Source organism: Canis lupus, chromosome 30 (assembly GCF_048164855.1).
Source record: "Canis lupus baileyi chromosome 30, mCanLup2.hap1, whole genome shotgun sequence".
NCBI classification, from domain to species: Eukaryota; Metazoa; Chordata; class Mammalia; order Carnivora; family Canidae; genus Canis; species Canis lupus.
Genome location: NC_132867.1, coordinates 42,857,079 through 42,879,489, shown reverse-complemented (window position 1 = coordinate 42,879,489; position 22,411 = coordinate 42,857,079). Strand labels below are relative to the sequence as shown.

The 22,411-nt window shown below is 57.7% G+C and overlaps 1 long non-coding RNA gene across 1 annotated transcript in view; it reads left to right on the top strand.

The window, feature by feature from the left end:
* Positions 1–14,465: 14,465 nt before the first annotated feature.
* LOC140621374 (uncharacterized) overlaps positions 14,466–22,411 on the top strand; it is a 31,027-nt gene continuing 23,081 nt past the window's right edge. The window contains exon 1 of the long non-coding RNA XR_012021085.1: positions 14,466–14,681. This is a non-coding gene — a long non-coding RNA (uncharacterized lncRNA). The remainder of the gene's footprint in view (positions 14,682–22,411) is intronic.

Here is a 22,411-nt window from a genome sequence, read left to right as displayed (position 1 = left end):
GGTCGGGGTGAGGGAGGCGGGGGTCCTCGTGGCTGACGTGCAGGGCCCCGCGGGAGGAGCGCCTGAGGCCTCGTCCTACAGCTGCAGGACTAGGCTTGGCCAGTGACCCGAATGCGCTTGGACAGGTCCTCACGGCCCCTGATGGCGCCCCAGCCCGTGCACCTCCTTCACGTCGGCTGTGCCCCCGCGTCTCCCCTCAGGGTGCGGCCAGAAGTGGGTGCCATGTGGGGCAGAGGGCTCTGGGGTCCCCCAGCCCCGACGCGGCGGGAACATAGCCAGGGGCTCAGGGCTGGGGCGTTGAGGTGGCCACACTCCTGCAGTCCGGGCAGATGGGCTTGGGAGCGGAACCTTCCAGAACGCCCTGGCCGGACAAGCTCAGCGGCACGGCCAACACACGTGGGCCAGATGGAGCCGGAGCTCGTGGGGAGTAGGACCCCTCTAAGGAAGCCCGTGGCGCTGCTGGGAGGGCGCGGCCGCTTCCTCTGAGTCACACGGGGTCTGTTTCCAATTACGCGTCCCACTGGCGGGGAGACCGCTGTGTGGGAAGTCGGGATCCGAGAGGAGCTATGCGAGCCTCGTGTGCCCCTGGACCCTGGGGAGCCCTGTCCCCCCCGCAGCGTCCCTGCCCCCGCCCGTGTCGCCCCCAGCAGCATCCCTGCCCCAGCCCCTGTCCCCCCAGCACCATCCCTGCCCCAGCCCCTGTCCCCCCAGCACCATCCCTACCCCAGCCCCTGTCCCCCCAGCATCATCCCTGCCCCAGCCCCTGTCCCCCCAGCACCATCCCTGCCCCAGCCCCTGTCCCCCCAGCACCATCCCTGCCCCAGCCCCTGTCCCCCCAGCATCATCCCTGCCCCAGCCCCTGTCCCCCCAGCACCATCCCTGCCCCAGCCCCTGTCACCCCAGCACCATCCCTGCCCCAGCCCCTGTCCCCCCAGCACCATCCCTGCCCCTGCCCCTGTCCCCCCAGCACCATCCCTGCCCCAGCCCCTGTCACCCCAGCACCATCCCTGCCCCAGCCCCTGTCCCGCCAGCACCATCCCTGCCCCAGCCCCTGTCACCCCAGCACCATCCCTGCCCCAGCCCCTGTCCCCCCAGCACCATCCCTGCCCCAGCCCCTGTCACCCCAGCACCATCCCTGCCCCAGCCCCTGTCCCCCCAGCACCATCCCTGCCCCAGCCCCTGTCCCCCCAGCATCATCCCTGCCCCAGCCCCTGTCCCCCCAGCACCATCCCTGCCCCAGCCCCTGTCACCCCAGCACCATCCCTGCCCCAGCCCCTGTCCCCCCAGCATCATCCCTGCCCCCGCCCCTGTCCCCCCAGCACCATCCCTGCCCCAGCCCCTGTCCCCCCAGCACCATCCCTGCCCCAGCCCCTGTCCGCCCCCAGCAGCGTCCTTGTCCCCGCCCCCGGGCCCAGCAGTCCGGTGTCGTCTCAGTCGCCCCTCCCCGCAGCCCTGTGCTGGCTGGGGGAATTCCAGGAGCCCCCCGCCCCCCCCCCCCTTGCTTCCGTGACTCTCACGCTTCCCACACTCAGGTTGCCTTCGAGGCTCAGCCTGCGATGCAGGAGCTTCTGGGACTTTCCGCCCGTTGGAGGTTCCAGCCCCTCAGGACTAAGGTCTTAAAACACGAAGGGAGGGACGGGCCTGATTTCTCTGTTGTCTGTGTTCGCTGGAGCGGGAGAGCCAGGGGCTTCCGGGGCGGGAGCCAGCCTCCCGGGACCGAGGCCCCCCATCCCCGCGGGCCGCAGGGCAGGCAGGTGAGCCCGGTGGCAGCGGGGGCCGGAGGGTCGCTGAGGGCCTCGGCGCTTCCAGGCTGGGGGCAAAGGCTCTCTGGAGACACGGAACCGATGAAACACGCATCTACGGAAGTTTCCGTCGGTTGTCTGCCTTCTGCCGTCTGTCTACCGGCCCTGTGAGGGGTCGGCATTGCAGGATCGGCTCGCCAGGGTGGAGGCCTGAGGCCCGGGGCCTCCGTCTGCGGGCTGGAGGCCGGGGGAGCCCATGCGGTCAGTCAGCCCGAGTCCAAGGGCCCGAGCCCCGAGCTCCGCGGTCGGAGGAGCAGGACGGCATGGCCAGGCCCACAGATCGCGTGAGCAAGGGCCCAGGGACACGGTGCGTCAGCCGCGAGGCGAGCTCCGGGGTGGAGGCTGTGCTTGCAGCGCCAGGCCTTCCCGGCAGTGCACTTGCCCGGTCGGAGGGCAGCTCTGTGTCCGGCTCTTCAAGGCCACCCCCACCCCCTCCCCACGGTGGCCGCCCCGCCTGCGTTCCCCCCAGCAGCAGAGAGGCTCCCCTTTCTCCACATCCCCCCGCACCTGTTGCCTCCTGACGCCGTCCTGATGGGTGTGCGGGGCAGGGGTCCCACATGGGTTGGTGTGTGTCTCCCTGACACCGAGGGACGGGGAGCATCATTTTTTTTTTTTTAAGATTTTATTTATTTATTCTTGAGAGACACACAGAGAGAGGCAGAGACCCAGGCAGAGGGAGAAGCAGGCTCCATGCAGGGAGCCCGGTGTGGGACTTGATCCCGGGACCCCAGGATCACGTCCTGGGTTGAAGGTGGCGCTCAACCGCTGAGCCCCCCAAGCTGCCCCTGGAGCATCTTTCCATGTGTCTGTGGCCCCGTGTAGATTTCCTCTGGAGAGATGTCTGCTCATTCCTTCTGCCCATTTTTCAATTGGATTTTTAAAATTTTGGGGTTATCGTGTTTGATACGTTCCTCATAGATCTTGGATACCAGCCCTTTATCTGCTAAGGCTTTTGCAAATATCTTCTCCTATTCTGTAGGTTAAGACAATCATATATTTTTTTTAATTTTTATTTATTTATGATAGTCACACACAGAGAGAGAGAGAGAGGCAGAGACACAGGCAGAGGGAGAAGCAGGCTCCATGCACCGGGAGCCTGACGTGGGATTCGATCCCGGGTCTCCAGGATTGCGCCCTGGGCCAAAGGCAGGCGCCAAACCGCTGCGCCACTCAGGGATCCCGACAATCATATTTTTAAGAAATTACTCTATTAATATGATGACTTGCCTTGTTTGATTTGTGGATGTTCAATGAATCTAACATTTCCAGGGTATATCCTATTTGATCATTTGCATTTGAAAACATTTTGTTGGATTGGATTTTAAGGACATACATTTTCATCTATGCTCATGAGGGATAGAGGCCTGTAGATTTCATTCCTTATAATGTCTTCATCCGTTGTGGACGCAAGGGTAATACTGGCCTCAAAACATGAGTTGGGAAAAACGAAACAGAACATGAGTTGGTAATGTTGACCTTTTCTATTTTCTAAAAGTCTGTGAAGATTGGTAATACTGAGGTCAAGGTCACATGCTCTACAGGCTGAGCCAGCCGGGCGCCCTAAAGTATGTTTCTTTAAATATTGTTGGATCTTGCATTTTTATGCATTCTGACATCTCTGCCTTTTATTAAAGGTGTTTTGACCGTTTCTATTTAATGTAATTATTGATATATTTGAGATTAAATCTACCAATTTGCTAATTATTTTTATTTGCTCCATCTAATTTTTGTTCCATCTCCCCTCTTTTTCTGCCAGTTTGGATCAAGTATTTTTTTTTTTTAATTTTCTATTTTACCTCCTTTGTTTATTAGCTCCACGTTTTATTTTTTATGCGTATTAATAAACTTACAACAGCGGACTTCCGTGTCTCTCTCCCATCCTTTGTGCTATTGCTGTTATATGTTTTATTGATAGATATGTTATAAGCTCCAAAGTACATTGGTATTATTTTTGTTTTAAACAGTGAATCGTAATATTAAAATTAGAAAAATTCTTACATACCTGTCTATAATACTCTTTTATGTAGCTTTGAGATTCCATTTAATATCATTTTCCTTCTTCCTGAAGAACTTCCTTTGTTATTTCTTGTAGGTGCAATTCTGCTAGAGAAGGATTCTCTTAGCTTTTGTTTGAAAATGTCTTTATTCGGTTTTCATTTTTTTTTCTGGGTATTGTGCCTTTATTTCTTATTTTTATTTATTTATTTATTTTGTATTGGTGTTCGATTTGCCAATATATAGCATAACACCCAGTGCTCATCCCATCAAGTGCCCCCCTCAGTGCCCATCACCCAGTCACCCCCACCCCCTGCCCACCTCCCCTTCCCCCACCCCTAGTTCGTTTCCCAGAGTTAGGAGTCTCTCATGTTGTCTCCCTTTTCTGATATTTCCATTTTTAAAGTTTATTTTGCTGATTGCTGGCTTCTAGGTTAGTGTTTTTCCCTTTAGTGCCGCCAGTATGTTGTCCCACCATCAGCGGCTTGCTTGGCTGCTGTCAAGGAGTCTGCTTCCCTGGATGTGAGATGTTGCCTCCAGCCCTTAATGTTACTTTTCCCCGTGGCTGCTTTAAGGAATTTCTCTTTAACAATGTTTTTAAGCAATTTTATTATGAAGTTACCTAGTGTTTATTTTCTTTGTTTATACTGTTTGGAGCTTGTTGAATATCTGTAGCTTTATCGTTTTTATCAAATTAAATCAATTGTTTCATTAGATATTTTTCCGGTCCCCCGTCCTCATATCCCAGAATTCCAGTTACAGCTATGCCTCATCAGTTGACATTGCTCCTTAGGTCTCTGACACTCTGCTCTTTGTTTTGTTTTATGGCATTTTGCTCTGTGTTTCAGCTTGAGGTTTCCACTGCAGCTTCTTCTGGTTCACTGATCTTTTCATCTCTAGTGTCCAATCTAGATGTTTAAAAACATTCAATTATCTTTTATGTCAGATACTTTATATTTTGGCTCTAGTAATTCCATTTATTTCTTTTTTATATTTATTTATTTATTTATTTATTTATTTATTTATTTATTTATTTGAATATAACTTCCATTCCTCTCCATTCCTTCTGTAAATGGCAGACCTGTGGCCAGAGCCCAGTATGGCTCATCCTGCAGGACTCTCTTAACTTCGTTTGCATTCCTTTGAGTCGCTGGAGCAGCTACAATACCAGATGCTCAGGATTTTAGGGCCATACCAGATGCTCAGGATTTCAGGGCCTTGTGCACAGAGCCCCACAGTCTGACTCTTACTCCTTGCACTCACCACTGTGTTTCACAGGCCTATCTCCAGGCACTTCCTGCTTTCTGGACTCGTTGGGCCTTTATTACAACACTCAGCCTGGGCCCCAACCACTGCAACCCTAGGCCTGTTAGCGTAGGTATTAGGTCCTCAGTGTCCCTTGTTAATGGGAGACAATGGAGACGTGTTTCACCCCCAACCAGAAAACAGATACATGTGTTATCAGTGCCTTAGGCTCCAAGAGAGATTTCCCAGTGAGGATGATGGGTCTCAGGCATCTGTCATGTAGGGCAGTTGACCTTTGATTGGGTCACAGAGCACACTCTGAGGCCTGGTCAGCCTGCGTAGCTCTGGCACCTTTTTGCATCCAAACCTACAGCTTTAATTAAATGCAAACTCATCTAGTCCTCAAAGTGTTAACTTCCCAGCACCGCTATAAAGAGGAGGGAACAAAGCCAACTTAAGAAGACATGACTACAAATGACCCCTTTGAAGATGATTGGACGAGACTATTTTCCTTTTTTAAATTTTATTATTATTTTTTATTATAACTTTATTTTTTATTGGTGTTCAATTTGCCAACATATAGAATAACACCCAGTGCTCATCCCGTCAAGTGCCCCCCTTAGTGCCTGTCACCCAGTCACCCCCACCCCCTGCCCACCTCCCCTTCTACCACCCCTAGTTCGTTTCCCGGAGTTAGGAGACTCTATTTTCAAAGAGGTTGACAATTAGCAAGCAAGCCTTCTGTTGCAGATGCAAAAATGTCAGAGACTTCTGAACATACAGAGAGCTCTTGTGAGTGGCCAAGAGAAAGTTAGAGTTTTAAAGGAATCCTTACTAACACTTTTGGGCATTATTCAGTGAAGTCATTGAACCAATCTTTGGCACATTAATTCAATTAATCCAGCATTTTTTGATTTTTGAAACTATATCCCAAACCATCACCCATCTCCTTACATGCAGACAGCCAACAAAGCCTATGAATTTTCCAGTCATTTTTAAATTTATGCATAAATATTTATTGACCTATTTATTACATTTATTTGTTACACATTCAAAAAACAATTATTGAGCACCTGCTCTGGGCCAGGACCCATGTTGAGCACTGGAGATATATCAGTGAACAATACGGACAAGACTCTGGTTCCTCTAAGCTCACCTGCAACTTCCTTGACCTTTCTGTCTGCACTGCCTCCCCTGGGGACATCACGCACACTGGCCACCTCCCTAGCTCCCTATGGGTCAAGCACCTTTGGCTGCAATGATAGCTTCACAGATAGTCATTAAAATATTTGCAGCTTGACCCTGGCAGCTAAGTGCTGCCGTCTGGCCTTTATTATTTTGGGACCTCATCATCCCCTGGATATTAACAAGCCCAGCTTGTGACCATATTTCCTACTCTAACCCACAGAAGCCTCCATTGAACTTGTCAGGGATGCACATTCCCCCTCATCAGTACATGTATGATGGTCTTGGTGGATGACATATCCTCTGGGTCATCCTATGGAATGTAGTTTTCCGGGTAAATTTGTTTCTCATAGGGCACAGGTTAGCAATTCTGAAACTGCTTTATGTGAATATTAGGATCGAACAAATAAGAAAATGGTGATGGGTCATGGGAGCCAGGTTTCTCACTGTTAGGATGGAAATTACAGCTAAGTCAGAAAGGGAAACTAAGGGACTCCTGGGTGACTCAGCGGTCGGGGGTCTGCCTTCAGCTCAGGGAGTGACCCTGGGGTCCTGGGATCGAGTCCTGTGTCGGGCTCCCTGCATGGAGCCTGCTTCTCCCTCTGCCTGTGTCTCTGCCTCTCTCTCTGTGTCTCATAAATAAATAAATAAAATCTTAAAAAAAAAAAAAAAGAACGGGAAACTAGAATGAGCCCTGGAATACTGGATGGGAGCTAGAGACATTGATAGGAAGTCATGTTTAGCTACACACACACACACACACACGTGCACACACAGAGAGATGGATGGGGAGAAAGTTCCCACAGCCATTTCCTTGGGCGACTGGGATAAAGGAAAGGCTCAGATACTTTGAGGACAACTGGACACAGAGTCGGAGCTGACAGTGTTACTCAACGACCTACGCTGTGACTGTGATTAGAGGGGGGCCTGCAGATAGCAGTGTTGTGGCTGATCTCCAGCTCACCACGTGTTCACTGGGGTGAACCACCTACTGGCCACGTCCCTACTCCTGGAGAGGAGAATTGCAATCGATACAGTCAGCAATGGGGTGGACTCCAATTGGGTTCTTGACCTGTGGGTTATAAACTATAAAACTGGGAGGGCCAAGTGGCAACCTCTGAAATTGCTCCCTACGTCTAGGTGAGACAGTAAAACAGAAACAATATCACGTTCCGGAGGGGATGGCCGAGAGTAGTGCCACCATTAAAGACCTAAAATATGTAGACTCCCGACATGGCTGTTAAATGCACCACGACTCACATTTGCAGGAGCGAATGGATGAAATCTAGCTTGTGATCCAGACCTAAGTTCAGCTGGAGAAAGGGGCCCTTTTGCACCCTTGAATGTGTCCTGGGGAGCGACTGTAACGTACTCCGGGAGGAACCAGGTAGGAACCCAGATGCAGCTGCCATTCCGGAGGCGACGGCGTTGGTGGAGTAGGTGAGTGAGGACTCAGGCGGAGGTCCGAGGCCGTGAGAATCAGTCTGCAATCATGTGGGATGGACTAAAATATATATTTACAGTTTAGCCTCAGGTTCTGTTAACGCTTCTGTCCCCTGTAACGATATAGGGGAGGAAATCCCACTGCTGGACACCCCAGGGAGTGCGACCCAGGACGAGTGGCTGCACTGACGCCCTCGCCATCAGGCTGGAGGAGAATAAAGGTCTCTGGGTCCAGCCCGTGCGGTCCACGGTGGTGAATCTCATGCTCCTGGAGAATCAGCTCTTGGGATGCGACAGGGCCCTTGGTGGGACAGAGCACTTGACCCGGGACGAGTGACCACGTGCCGACAAAACGCCTTGGCCCGTGTCGTTAGCCAGTCCTCGTGCGGCTCCCCAGGCAGGGACGAGTGGGGCGCTGCTGGTAGGGGTGGGCCAGGATACGGACCCACTTCCAGGACAGTCCCAGCTGTCTCCGAGTGTCCCAGCTCTCAGCGACAGACACCGGCGCTGAGCGCCTATTACTCCTCAAGGGGACCAGCCGGCACTTGGTGACGAGTCACTACCCGGGACTGCCTCTGGCAGGGGAGCTCGGTGAACACTCTCCAGGCAGCTACCTCAGGCAGAGCGCCCGGCCCACACGGCGCGGGGTCGGGGCCACTGGTCCGTGAAGGGTGGGAGCAGGCTCATGACGTGGGGCCCCCGGGTCGCACCGTGGACGGTACCACCCGGAGCTGGCCGGCCTCACGCAAACCTAGAGCCTCTTTAAAGGCAGAGCTGGAGCGCGGGGGGCGGGGGGCAAACTGAGCGGGGCGGGCGCCCCCCTGCAGGACGCAGCGCTGCATGAAATCGGAGACACTGACAGTGCCGCGTCCCCGGCAGAGAAGACACGCGGGTCCAGGAACGGCAGGGGCCCACTACCATCACTCACGCTGGCCCCGTCCCGGCGGTGCTTTCTGTTCCCACAGCTCCAGGCTCTATGGGGCCGAAGGCCTGGTCCCCCAAAGGTCCCACTGGAGCCCCAGTAAGAGCTGCCAACAGGGACCAGCAGAAGATAAGGGGAGGTGGTGGGTTAGTGGGGTAACTGCTCGGACCATCAGGCGACAGAACTGGTGGGAAGGACACCTGCGAAGCCCCGGCGGTTGACTTGGGTGCCTCCGGGCCCGCCCCCCGCCACCCCAACCATGCGTGGGCACCCGCAGCGATGGCGTCTCAGCTTTGCTGCCCACTCCTCCGGGAAAGGCTTTGAGTCACACCCCGGGAGAGGCCGTAGGCATCACAGAGGAGGACGCACGCAGTTCCCCGGGGCTGCCTGGGAAGCAGAAGGGATCTGCAGGCCCCTCCCCCCCCGAGCTCTGGGGGACCCCGGCCAGCGGGTGACAGGGTGCGGGTGCAGGCTCCCGGCACACAGGGCCCAGGGGGCAGGCCGATTCTCAGCCTCTGTGCCTGTGCCTGCGCCACCCCCGGGCCCGTGGGGCCATCCTCTCCTGGGCACGGCCCCGGATCCCAGCATCGTTCAGGGGGTCTCCCAGGCCGTCCCGCACCTTCAGGGCAGCTGCCTCTTGAAGCCACGAACTCCTGTCTCTTTTTTTCTAATGGTAACGTCTTTTATTAAGCCCATGGTTTCCTTTATCCGGTGTTTTTGAAGGACCTCTCGGCGGCTTATTGCTCAGGGTCACACCGGGCCCGGGACGGACCCCGTGCAGGCTGAGGTGTGCTCACCTGACACACCCACACGGGAGGAGGATGTCCTCTGAGCGTCCACGGGTAGTTGGGGCGGCCACGGCAGCGGGGGCTGCACACTGTTCTGGAAGGGGGTGGAGACTGCACCAGGAACATTCCCAGGGTCACCCCTCGATGTGACCCACATGCAGAGGTCTCTGTGCCCCCCACCGGCCCAGGCCTGGGGCCCTCCGGCGGGAGAGCCACAGGGTCCCGACAGGCTTACACAGCAGGCTGAGGCCGTGCGACTCCCGGGAGGCAGCCCAGCCGCTCCCTTGGCTTCCAGCCCGGGTACATTTTTGAGGGGGGTGGGGAATTTCTAGCCTCGCTATTTTATAGGGATTCTGATTGGGACAGTGAGGTGTTGCTTTTCTTGTTTTACAGATTTTATTTATTTGCTTGAGAGAGCGAGAGTGAGCACAGGGGCGGGGGGCAGGGGGAGCCGCAGAGAACCCACTGAGCAGGGAGCCCCATGCAGGGCTCGAGCCCGGGATCCCGACCCTAAGGCGGACGTTCCGCCCACTGAGCCCCCGGGCGCCCCTTAGATGCCGCTTTTCAAGTGACTGTTTTGCTTGAAATTCTTTCTCCAGACTTCACTGTCCGATGACGTGACGTCCCCTAGGTTACGCTGTCCTGTCTTCGTGCGTGCTGTCATTGGGTGCATGGCAGGTGCTCAGGGGGTCACCTTCCGCGGGCGGCGGGGAGCTGCCTGGAGCGACTTTCGCTCCGTCCAGTCACACAGGCCCGGGGAGGTGCGGGTGGGCAGGAGCCGGGATCGCACCGAGGACTGAACACACGGAGTTTCTGGAATTGCTTTAGTGTTTCGCTTCCTCCGGCGGCAGGACTAACATCGCGTTACACCGTCTTGCCGACCAGCCAGGGCGACAGACACCCTTACCCCGTGAAACGCTGCAGACGGGGCACGACTTGCACCGCACGGTGTGTCTGCAGCACCTCGGGAGCCCGGGGGCTGCTCCAGCCTTGAGGGGGACCCCTGGCCTCCTCCCCCCTCACTCCCCCCCACGCGGTGCTCTGCTCACAGTAGGTGTGGAGTGAACACTTGGTGCATTTGTGAGCAAAAGGGGGGATTTTTCTTTTAAAGATTTATTTATTTATTTATTTATGATAGAGAGAGAGAGAGAGAGAGAGAGCGAGAAAGGCAGAGACACAGGCAGAGGGAGAAGCAGGCCCCATGCAGGGAGCCCGACGCGGGACTCGATCCCGGGACCCCACGATCAGGCCTTGGGCCAAAGGCAGGTGCCAAACCACCGAGCCACCCAGGGATCCCCAAAAGGGGGGATTTGACTAACATGCTCATATGCATTAGTTCCTGGGTTGTCAAGACCACATGCTGGAGTCTCAAAGCTGGGTAGGGATTTGGAATTTCTGATTTAGAACAAAAACAGAGCAAGTCAGCAAAAAGCAGCCCTGGTGAGGCAGCTAGCTCTGGGACCTGGGGCCTGCCCCACGTACTGGGGACCAGCCAAGTGTGTGAGGGGCGGCCTGGGGCACAGGGCTGGGCTGGCCGTGCCTCTCTCTGACTTTGCCGCTAATTTGCCGTGTGGCTTTCTCTCCGCTCCTTGGCCGCTTCATTTTACAACGAGACGCTTGGAATAAAGGAACGGTATTTTTCTAGCAACCAAATTCTGCGATTTCTGGAGACAGGAGCCCTCAGCTTCAGGGCACCGATAGGCTGTTCACCATCCAACGCTCGTCGTTGGAAGCAGGCAAATGCTGAGAACCGGGTTGCCCTTATCCTTAAGCCAGGAGCGGGGGTGGGAGACACCGGGGCAGAGGAGGTCCCCCCTGCACGGGTGCCACGGCCCCCCTCCTCAGCCGGCTCCTGGCGGGCGAGCAGGACCAAGCGGGCGAGCGGGGGTTAAGTGAGCGTTAGTCTGAGGTCCTGGAGTCCAAGTCGTGCTGACTTTCCAGCCGTAGGTGTCTGCTGGAAAAATGTAGCTGGGAGCCAGGTGACGCAGCTGTGTGTGTTTGTTTCCGATGTTGCCAGAGAAACAAGAGGGAAAAATTAAAAAATGAGGTTTCCACAAAAATTCTAACTGACTTAGAAACGTCTGTGTGCATGGAGCAAGAGGAAACACTCCCAGACCGGCACGGCCTCGGGCGGGCAGCCCGCACCCCCGCACCCCCCGCACCCCCCGCACCCCCCACGCGGCCGCGCACTCCCACACGGGAAGTGGAGAGCAAATTGGTTTTTCCCTGTGGGGACGGCGGCCCCGACTCTGTGCCAGCCGCACGAAGTCGGCCCCACCAGAGACACTGTGCGGACTGTCGGTGTTAGGTTGGCAGCGGGGAGACGGGCCTGCCGCGTGGGGTGGCCGTGGGCACTAGAGCCCTGAGGCCCAGGCCCTGATGCAACGGGCCGCGGGGTAGGGAGCGACCAGGGTCCTAATCAGTGGCCCCCGGGGATGTCCCAGCCAGCTGGGTCCCCTGGGCACGCCCTGGGCTCCTGTCGCTCTGCACAGGCTCGGGCCCACTGGCCTCAGCAGGTGCGTCCCCCACTGTGTGACCCCAGCACCAGCATGATGCCCGGGGGGGCCCTCAAGACCAGAACACAGCGCCCGGCTTCAAGGAACTTGCTGTGACACAGTCCCTGGGCCACTCCCCCCAGTCCCCGCCCGCAGGTGGCATTCATGACCAAGCGCCGAAAGCACACAATCCACGCACACCACGAGCACCCCGTGGGCTCGTGAAACCACCCGCTTCCATCACCCTGAGGACCTCGGCCCAGGCGGCGGTGGCTCCCGGCACTCCTCCTCCTCCCAGCCCCCCAGGCACGCTCCATCTCCCATCCCTACGGATCCGGTCCCCTGGAGCTGCTGCTATAAAGGGGGTCACAGCACAGGTGGCTTCCCCCGAGTTCTCCCGGCGAGGCCTGGACGTCGCGCAGGGGCCCGCGGGCAGCAGTGCACCGACCGCTCGGAGGCTGACGACCCGGCCGCGGGGGAGACCCCTCGTCCACGCCGCTCCACCTGCGTGGGCACCTGGCCTGCTCCCACTTCCCTGCGGGGCTTGTGAGGCTGGAGTCTCTACCCCATGCTCCGCGGGCGGGGACGGATACCGGGCAGGCGGCCTCTCTCCACGGCTGGCCCGGGACCAGCTCCTTGCAGGGCCACCGGGGCCACAATACCCACTGCAGGGCCATGGCCGCAGGACCGTGGGGTAGGCCTGCCTTGGGCCCACGTGGCTCCCTGGAGTCCCCACCTGTCGCAGGGCCCCAGGGCGGGGCTGGACTCCACCTGCTTCTGCTTCTTGCACATTGTCAGCGAGGCACTGGGCACGGAGGGGACGGGGCGCATGAGAGGTGGTGTCACCTGAACGGGCTGCAGTGTGAGGGCTTAAAGGGGCATCGGGTCCCGAGGACGGTGCCCGCCGAGCACGCAGGCCGCACGTTTCCCAGGGGCCGCAGCCGAGCTGCCCTGGACCCCGACCCACACCCAGACCCACACCCAGGCCCTCCCTGCTGTGCCCGGGGAGGGGTCACCGCCCCGCCACTGGGAGCTGTTCCTGCGCCTCGGGAGCCCACGTGAGCCTGTCCTCCAGGCCGAGGGTCCCGGGGAAGGGCGAGGGGCAGGGGCGGGGGTCCCGCCGAGGCACAGTGTGTGATGACGCTGTCGGTGGCTTAAGGCGGAGGGACGGTCGAGCCTGGCTACGTCGGAGACTGGGACTGTGGTGGCACCAGGACAGGAGGAGGGAAAGCACGGCCACCGAGGGTAGTGTGGGGCCGTGTCCCCCTCCCGACAGCAACCCAGGGCTGAGAGTTGGCAACAGCCGGGGCTGGAAAATGTCGCGTTAATGGAGAGATGCTCCCCGTTTCCCCAGGGACGCTGGTGCGGCCCCATCTCGTGGCTTCCGCTGTGTTCTTCCCAACGTCTGAAATGCCCGTCCTACAGTCTCCATCCGTCCAACTTCAACCAACTTGTCAGATCAAGACCTGACGATGATCTCTGGCACGTTTCCCGACGCCATCCCAACTTACGGGGCTCCCCTGTGCGATAATGCACAGGGTTTGGCAAAGGTGGATTCGTAAAAGCTCAATAAAATTTTATTTTATTTTATTTTTTTAGATTTTATTTTATTTTATTTTTAATTTTTAAAGATTTTATTTAATTTTATTTTTAATTTTTAAGATTTATTTATTTATTATTTTAAAATTTTTATTTAATTTTATTTTTTTAGATGTTATTTTATTTTTTTAAATTTTATTAAGTTTTATTTTTTTTAATTTTTTAAATAATAAATTTATTTTTTATTGGTGTTCAATTTGCCAACATACAGAATAACACCCAGTGCTCATCCCGTCAAGTGCCCCCCTCAGATTTTTTTAATTTTTAATTTAAAAAAACATTTTTTAAAAAAAATTTTATTTTAAATTGAACTGAGTTACGTTGACTTCCTCAAGTGTTCCCACTGGGACAGGCGATCCCATCCTTCTCGGTCAGAGCAGAGACGTTCCACTGGAAATTCCCAAGGCCCCGGGCAGCCTGGGGTGGGCGTGTGTCCTGAACCCCATCCAGGATGACTCACTGCGGTCACCCTGTGACCCATTTTCCACTGCGAGCTCTGGCTGAGCGGATTCTCATGATCCTTTTTTCCTACCACGGTCACCTCCTCAGTGACAGAGCAAGACTCCCCGAAGCAAGAGAGGGAAACCGCGAGCTCGGCGGGGTCACTTCCGAGAGTGGAAAAAAGGAATTGAAAGGGAAAAGGCGTGTGGTCCTTTAATACTATGGCATTACCTGGATTCCGTTTTTCCTCCAAAATAAAATAGCTTTCTCCACCTCCCCCGCAGCATCATGGAAGGATGAGTCCTCAGTGTGACTAAGTTTTTAACGAATGCTTTTAGCCACCCGACGCCTTCTACCTTCAGAGGGTTCTGGGCTGGGGCGCCCTGCTTCCTCTCTGTGCCCACTTGTGCCCCGGGGTGTCCTCTCTGTGTCCCCGATGGGCTTATGGGTGTCGGGGACACATGACTTTCAACCGAGCACCATCACACACCCCCTTTAATTAGAAGCGTAAAACATTCTGTTAGTTTCTCAAAATTCGGAGTGTGGGACACGTCACCCTGCCCGGCACATACTGTGAATCACAACGATATTGGTTGTTTTCGAGACGGCCTCGGGGAAGAAAAAAGACAAAAGTGAGAGATGAATGAGCACGAAGCCCGTCCACAGCCGCGCTGGGGGGCGGGGGGCTCGGGTGGTGACGTCCCCGCATCCTGGGCATCCTCGCCTGCAGCCTCCTCGTATTTCACGTTTGCAGGAAGGCAAGCAGGTGAGCGATGTGCTGTCCCAGGGCCATCCCGGGGCAGCTCCCTCGAGGGCCGTCGGGATGCGTCCCCGCGTGCCGGCGTGGCTCCCCCATCCCTAGGGGCTCAGGTTCCGTGGGTGTCGTGGTGGCCGGCAGGCTGTTCCCCGGGGGGGGGGACGGGAATGGGCAGCCTCGGGGTCGTCGGGACGTCTCCTGGGCACAGGTACTGAGCCGGGGCCCGACAAGGGCCATGCTTCTGCCTCTGGGGGACAGGAAAGCCCAGCCCGATGGGGAGAGCTTCGCTCTTTCTAGGAAGGGCGATGATTCCGGGCACAGGACTTGGCTTCTTGATGGGGAAAAAGCTCAGAAATGCACAATGTAGCAGCCGCTTCCGTCCCTGCCTGGCGCGGGGAGAGACTCAGGGTCGGGCTCGCATGGGGCGAAGGACGAAGGCCTTCCTGTAACGTGAAGGGATGAGGCGTCATCTGGAAAATTGCCTGCGCTTTAGCTGATAGCTCGAAGAGAGGCGGTTTCCTTGGTTGGGGTGCCCTTCCGGGGTGTTCGGGCCGTGGAGGACGGCTCCTGCCCCATCCAGGCCCTCTGCTGCTCTGGGTGGGGGGGCGCAGGGGCGGGAGGACTGGGCTGCATGAGGGTCAGGCCACAGGAGCGCCGAGCAGCACCTGGGAGGCTGGGGCCCTGGGAGAGAAGAGACCCGGATTACGGGGCACAGGGGGTGCGGGGCGTGGGGGCTGTGGTCACCCCAGCGCCCTGTCAAGGCTGAGCTCCTGGCTGGCTGCACACTCAGGCCGAGGCAGTGACCAGCCTGGGGGGGGGCTCCCCACCCTTCACCGCCTGCCCCTCCCCAAACTGGACGATGTAGAGTCTCACGGGGGCACGAGATGGCAAACGCACACAGGACACTCCAGGCCCAGCACTGTAGGCGGAGCAGCGAGCGCTGGGGGGGCGCCGATCCCCTGCTAGGCGGGGCCCCGGCCCGGATGGGAATCTGTGAGGCATGCGGGGTGCAGCCCGTGGGCCACAGCTGCAGCCCCCCCGCCCGCCCCACGCTCTGCCTTCGGCTGCTCCCTGCTCCCTTAAACCTTCCATCTGTGACCAAACCGGGAAGACCAAATTCGAGCCATAAATGGAAACAGTTCGCAGAGGCCTCAGGCGGCTGCCAGGGGAGTTGGGAGATGACTAAGCAGCCAGAAGGAGGGAGAGAAGTTTCTCGGTGCGGTGCGGCGTGCGGCTCCCCTCCCAGGGGGCCAGTGGGCGACCCTCCAGCAACGCTCCCGCGTCCTCGGCGCCTCTCGTGAAGGGCGAGCTGGGAAGGCTCTTGGCTGGTGACCGGAAACTCAAGCTCAGACCCTTCAAGCCCAGTTGAAAGTTAACGAAAAAGAACTCACTTTTTCAAACTTAGGTCTCCGCGATGTCGGGAAACATCAGAGCGAAGCTATTTCCGCATAGACTGACACACGCATGTGTGTGCATACCACGAGGCCATTAAACATCATCAGATTTGGCCAATTTAATGAAAACCAGGCCAGAGAGATAATTATTTAGTGCTTTTAAAAACACTAAAAAAAAAAAACAACCCACTAAGAAAGCCTGTTGTATCCTGAATCAGTTTTTTTTTTGTTTGTTTCAAAATGGCATTTTCTTTCTTTGCTTCCCATTTCTCTCAATTTTCTGCTGAGAATCCCGCAGCACGGGCAGCACAGCGTGCACACGTCACGGATGGATGTGCAAGAGCTAAACTGTGGGCAGAGGCCCTGGCACTCCAGCTGGGGCAGGTGGGCCGCCTCCCGGGGAGGAGCTGGGGCTGGGGCAGGTGGGCCGCCTCCCAGGAAGGAGCTGGGGCAGGTGGGCTGCCTCCTGGGGAGGAGCTGGGGCTGGGGCAGGTGGGCTGGGGCAGGTGGACTGCCTCCCAGGGCAGGGCTGGGGCAGGTGGGCCTCCTCAGGCAGGTGAGTGTTCCTGACAGGCTCTCACCAGACCCCCTGGGGGAGCGTGGAGCACATCTGGTCCACGCAGGGCTGCAGGTCAGCCTCCCCCGAGGACCACTGTGGGGTTGCAGGGAAGGTCAGGAAGGGTCCGAACCCTCCTGGTGCCCACCCTGCCCTCGGTGACCGGGGGACCCCAGCCCAGGGAGGGAGCTTGTGCTGGGCAACTGGCAGTGAGCTGCAGGCCTGGGACTTGAAGCTGGGGGCCTGTGTCCCTGCCTCTGGGGCACACAGCGAGACCCTGCTTCCCAGCCTCCTGTAGGATGGAGTCCTGAGGCCCGCGCTGTGGCCGTGGACTGCAGGTGGAGGTGCCGGTGCTTCCGGCCTGTCCCTGAGCCACCTCTGTGGATCCTGGGTGTGGAGGCTCCAGGAACCGACCCCCAAGGCCCAGGGGCCCCAGGGGACGGGGTGGGCACGGTGGTCAGATGGGAGGATCCCCAGTCCCAGGTTTCCACACCGATGGAGGCAGCATCCTTGCCGCCTATGGGTGCTGCGCTGCTGGGGTATTGGGTGGTCTGTGACAGCACCCTGCTGGCCCCAGCCCCCTCCCTAGGCCCTTCCACTCCCCATACTGCTTCCCCCCCCAAAACCTGGGGGTCCTGAGTGCTGGCCTGTGCAGGCTGGGGCCCCAGAGGACACACAGAGGTCCCTGATCGTGAAGGTCCACGTGTGTGACCAAGATGGGATGGGTGGGAGACCCTCCAGCAGGGCCCCGATAGGCAAGCAGAGGTCTCACCGCCAGGACTGAGACCCGATGGAAGGCAGCCGCCCTCCGGGGCTGTGCACCTTGGGCCCCCAGCAGAGCAGGACCTGGGAAGCTACATCTTTTACGGCAGCTGCTGCTGGTGCCGCCGCTTGTGGGCTGCTTGGTGGGGCTCGGTGGGCACTCAGCTGCGAGTGGGGGAGCTGGGCCTGTCTGCGACCTGCAGGACAGTGAAGTGGCCAGCGCGGGGTGGAGGGCCGTGCTGGGGACAGGACATGGGGACAGGCAGCTCTGGGGACCCTCAGAGAGGGCAGGGTGGGGAGAAAGGTGTATGTGGGGCCCGGCGCGGGCCATGTGGGAGAGGGAGCGGCAGGTGGCTCTGAAGTCCTGGCACAGGGGTGCCTGGGACAGCCAGAGGGCTCCAACAGAGACAAACCCCGGGGACAGGCTGACCTCCAGGCTCTGGGGCTCCCGGAAATTGGGTTTGCTGAGAGAAGCGTGCATCGCCACATCATAGGACACAGGCCAGGGGACCTCGGTCCTGCTTCTGGAACCTCTTTCCAGCATTCCACTGCTCGCTCCGTGTCACTGGAGCCGACCCTACAAATTCTGCACCAGTCCGCCCTGCAGGATGCCACGTAATCCACAGATTCAACCTAGCGATATGTTCTAGAATGAAATTAAAATTATCGGTCACAATAGCACCAAAGAGGGCACCTGGGGGCTCCGTCGGTGAAGCATCTGCCTTCAGCTCAGGTCATGGTCTCGGGGTCCTGGGACTGAGCCCCACATCGGGCTCCCTGCTCAGTGGGGAGTCTGCTTCTCCTCCCTCTGCTGCTCTTTCACTCTTTCAAAAAAAATCATTTTTTAATTTAATTTAATTTAATTTTATTTTTTTTGCTTTTTTTTGAAAAAATCATTTTTTTAAAAAAACACAATAGCATCAAAGAATGCATATTACTTAGGGGTAAAATCGAAAGAAGTAGGTGTGAGACCCACACATGAAAACTGAGACTCATTGCGGATTTGAAGGGGGATTAGACAGCAGAGAAGTAGTCCAGGTGCCTGGGCCGGAGGTCCCCGTGCCATCAAGCTCGGAGTTTCTCCCAAACGGATCTTCAGATTTCACGTGGTCTCAGTTGATCCCGCCAGGCTTGTTCGTGGACATTGAAAAGTTGATTCTAAAATTTATGTGGAAATTCAAAGACTTTGAATAGAAAGAATAATCTCTGGAAGAAGAATAAAAGGGGAGGTTCTGTACCACTTGATTTTAAGGCTTAGCCTAAAGCTATAATAAGACTGGTGTTGGTGTGAGGCTACGAAGTCTATGATGTACGAATATATTACGCCGCCGTGTGTAATATTAACAAGTAATTTCTCTTTTTTAAAAAGATTTATTTATTTATTCATGAGAGACACAGAGAGAGGCAGAGACACAGGCAGAGGGAGGAGCAGGCTCCATGCTGGGAGCCCGACGGGGGACTCGATCCCGGGACCCGGGGTCACGCCCTGGGCCGAAGGCAGCGCTAACCCGCTGGGCCACGCGGGGCGCCCTTAACGAGTAATCTCATGCAGGTGGCACCCACCGTGAGATGCCAGTGCTCACGCCCTGGAGCGTCTATAGTTAAAGGGGACAATAGCAAGTGTCGGCGAGGTCGGGGAGCAGCACGGGGACGGTGGACGTCTAACATGGACCAACCGCCTGCAAAACCCACACGCTTTGTGCACTCGGGAGCAAATGAGCGTGGAAAGGCGTCTGATCAACCTTCAGTAGTAGTATCACTACTTGGCCTCACGGAGCCCCTGGAAGGGTCTGTGGAGCCCCGGGACCCCAGTCCACGCTGCCGTGCTGGCATCACGTGGGCACAAACACTGAGCACACAGGGTGCACTGGGGCACCGCCGGGCTGGAGAGCCGGGGTTTCTGCAGAGCCCCCCCCCCCCCAGTCCCAGGGACCCCACAGGGAAGCAGGAGGCCTGCGGTGGGGACGGAGGGAAGCTGCGAGGTGGAGACCCTGGGGATGTGAGGAGCCCAGCTGTGGCCGGGAGTGCTCACCCGACAGTGCTCACCCTGGCAGTGCTCACCCCGGCAGTGTTCAACCCAGCAGTGCTCGCCCCGGCAGTGCTCACGCTCTCACGCAGCAGCTTGGCTGCTCCCTACGGCCTCGGGGAGGGTGCAGGTCCTGACCTCCTGCTCTGCACCCTCACAGTCGCCTCATGGTCCACAGCCGCTGTCCTCCCCTCTGCCCGGAGGGCAGCAAGCACATGGAGGGGGGTGCAGTGCTCCTGGGAGACCCGGCTTCCTCCTGGCGACCTCCCCCAACCTTCCCATGCTTCTGCCCAGGGCTCCCAGGCCACTCCTGGCCATGGGGGAGGCTGGCACGTGCTGTCTTTTTGGAGGCACCTTGTCGCCTGGAACAGCAAGGGGAAGGGAAGGGCAGCTGTGGGTGCGCAGAGGACGCGCCTGGCCTCAGCCCTGCTCTGGCTGCCAGGAGCCCCAGGGCCTCGAAGGGCCCGCACGGTGCTGCCCTGGCTTCTGGCCATAGCTCCCTTTGCAGGATACCAAGGCGGCCTCCACCCTGCTGGCCCTGCCTAGAGTCTCCGCAGCGACCTTAGGGCTCACGGGGCCCCCGCCTCTGCAGGGTCCGGGGCCCCGACTCCCGCGCCCTGCCCTGGTGTACGCTTGCAAGGTGAGGCCACCTCTACTACCAGGTGCCCGGGCCCGCCCCTGCAGCCACCCCCAGTGGAAGGCTGACCCTGAGCCTGACTCCGGGCTGGAGCCGAGAGAGAGATGGAGGAAGGGGCAGGGCCAGGCCCGGGAAACCTCGTCCTGCCCTGGGGCTGACGGGGCTACATTCGGGGGTCCCGGGACCCCTGCACAGCCGGAGGATCATTCCGGGGTCAGGGGATGCTCTGCACAGCCAGGGGGATCATTGGGGGTCAGGGGCTGCTCTGCACAGCCAGAGGGATCATTTGGGGTTCTCGGGGATGTTCTGCTCAGCCAGGGGGATCATTCGGGGGTCAGAGGATGCTCTGCACAGCCAGGGGGATCATTTGGGGTTCTCGGGGATGTTCTGCTCAGCCAGGGGGTCATTCGGGGGTCAGGGGATGCTCTGCACAGCCAGGGGGATCATTCGGGGGTCCCAGGGACGCCCTGTGCAGCCAGGGGATGGACCCTGCTGCCCGTCCTCAGCCTCTCCAGGCCGGGCCCTGGCTCCCACGGGGGCTCCTCTGGCCGCAGCACCCCAGGGGGCATGGGGCAGGGGTGTGGGCAGGGCCAGGTGCTCCGGGGCACACCTGCAGGGCCGGCGGGGTAAGGGTGCCTGGGCTCTGAGGGGTCGTCAGGGGGCTGCGGAGGGAGGGGGCTCGCCCCGCTGGCCTGCCTGACAGCCTGGTGGTGGGGCTTTAAACACCGATTTGGGGGATCCCTGGGTGGCTCAGCGGTTTAGCGCTGCCTTTGGCCCAGAGCGTGACCCCGGGGGTCCCGAGATCGAGTCCCACATCAGGCTCCCTGCATGGAGCCTGCTTCTCCCTCGGCCTGTGTCTCTGCGTCTCTCTCTCTGGGTCTCTCATGAATAAATAAATGCAATCTTTGGGAAAAAAAAAAACCCATGGATTTGGGCCCTCTGCCATCACCCCCCTTTTTCTTTCTTTTTTTTTTTTTTAAGTAACATAATCATCCACCGCGCCCATTTAAGACTACTGGGCGCCAAGCAAAACTAACGTTTCCTCCTCGGAGCCAGGTAGTCTGCAAGTGTGCATCTTGAGTTTAACATTTTTCTGGCTGAGAACACGTCCATCTTTAAAAAGAAGAGCAGAGCCCGGGATCACAGGCCTGTGGGGAGAGCAGAGGGGAAATCCTCCCCGGGAGGAAGCCGCACGGATGCTGTGCTGAGCGCGGATTTGATGAAATGTTCTTGGAAGACGCGCTAACATTTGTGGGAAGCAGAGCAGCGGTGGGTCCGTGGGAGCTCCACGCCCGGCTTCCCCAGAGCTCCCACACCTCCCGGAGCTGCAGGGGTGGCGGGCAGGGAGGGGGCGGGCGCCTGGCTCTCTGTGAAGCTTCCAGCTTCCCTGTGGCATTTGCCTGAATTTCCTCTGGATTTTGGACTCACAGATGTCTGGTTATGCAAGACTCATTCCCATTTTTGGCCAAGGAAGTCGGTCCGGGAGGGGAGCAGCATCTGGGGCTGGCGGCCCGCCGGGCGGGGGTGGAGGCCCTGGGGACAGCAAGGAGCTGGGCCTGTGCTAGCTGGGGAATGCCTGTCCCTGGAATGTCTCTGCGGCAGGAAGCCTTTCCCCATCCTCCCCCGCCTCCCCAATGGGGCCTAGGCCACGCTCTTCCCCACACAGCCTGGCCAGGGGACCCGGCTGCCCCTGCTGCTCTCTTGGGCTTTTCTGGAGCTGAGCGTGGGGGGAAGGGGGGCCAGGCAGTGACACGGAGCCAGTGACGTGGGGGCGGGGGAATGACATGGGGTGCACAGGCCAGTCTCTCCTGTAGCCAGCGTCCCCAAGGCCCGCCCTGCAGACCCTCAAGGGCAAGGTGCAAGGTCAGAAGCAAGTGACAGGGCCCGGTAAGGTCCTTACGGAGGAGTGGTCCCGGTGGGGGTTTATCACCCCATGTGTGTGTGTGCACTTAGAAATGCAGGAGGGGCTTTTATTTTTTTTAAAGATTTTATTTACTTATTGACAAAAACAGAGAGAGAAAGAGAGAGAGAGAGGGAGAGAGTCTGAAGCAGGCTCCCTGCTCAGCCCAAGCTCCACTTGAGGCTGGCTCAATCTCACGACCTTGAGATCATGACCTGAGTCCAAATGAAGAGTCGGAGGCTTAACAGACTGAGCCACCCCGAAGCCCCACAGAAATGTAGGTGGGGCTTTTTAAAATAAAATTCTTTAAAACAGAGGGAGACAAACTGTAAGAGACTGTCAACTCCAGGAAACAAATAGGGTCACTGGAGGGGAGGGGGCGGGGGAGTGGGCTAGCTGGGGGATGGGCATGAAGGGGGGCACTTGATGCCGTGAGCACTGGGTGTCACATGCTGAGTCACTAC